Source organism: Diachasma alloeum, unplaced genomic scaffold (genome assembly GCF_001412515.2).
Source record: "Diachasma alloeum isolate Michigan unplaced genomic scaffold, Dall2.0 Dall_scaffold_00431, whole genome shotgun sequence".
Lineage (NCBI taxonomy): Eukaryota > Metazoa > Arthropoda > Insecta > Hymenoptera > Braconidae > Diachasma > Diachasma alloeum.
Genome location: NW_021680570.1, coordinates 402,473 through 403,473, shown reverse-complemented (window position 1 = coordinate 403,473; position 1,001 = coordinate 402,473).

The following is a 1,001-nucleotide window of genomic DNA, read 5'->3' as shown; positions in this document are numbered from 1 at the left end:
AGGGACAGGTATCACTCGGGGAATACTAACCCGACCTCTCCCTCCATTCTGCTTTACGGCTACTCTAGCACCACTAAGAGCCGTTTTAATAGCATCAGCTGATCCATTATTTAATTTAATCGACTTTTTAGCAGCTCGAACGATCATCCCAACTGTAACTTTTTTCTTAGGCTTCCCGCTCTTCTTCACCCCTAAACCTGAAATCTTTAAACCTGTACCTGATTTCTTCACTCTCGAACCTGATTTCCTCACACCTAAACTTGATTTCTTCACTCTCGAACTTGATTTTCTCACGCCTAAACTTGATTTGCTCACTCTCAAACCTGATTTTCTTACACCCATACCTAATTTTGTTTTAGCCTTCATCGCGTTTGTTACAAATAAAGCTGCCGCTTTTTCTCCTAGAGTAGCGTCTGGGGCTGAAACACGTCGCCAAGCTTTTTCTGCAAGCACCTGATCAGCCTCGTGTCGCACTGCAATGTTTTCACGATTTTTCGAATATGCAATGTCATGAACCTTACAGGCTGAGTCGAGAGGATTGATCCCAGGATCTCCACGAGCTAATCTTTTCCCTAACTTGGTACCTGGCCCACAATACTGATAACCTGGCAGATGCAATTGGACGGGGAGGTTGTTAATTATTTTATTCAATAAACCTTTCCCCTTCTTGCGAGTACATAAACTGTGCACAATCATGTCTGTAATGGAACTGAGTGATTTTGCTATAAAAGCCTTAATTAATAGGTTTTCTCTTGAGTTGACATAAAGATGGAGTTCAGTACACATCCGAGCAGTTTGCCAGTTATTAACTTTGATTCAGTGACTGCGAAAGATATCAATCAACCTAAACGTCATGGTTCATTGTTACCAAATAGTATTCGTGCAGTTTTCTGTGGTCCATCAAATTGTGGAAAAACTAATGCTTTGCTGAGTCTTATAATTCATCCTAATGGCTTGAGATTTTCGAATATTTATGTATATTCAAAGTCTCTCAATCAACC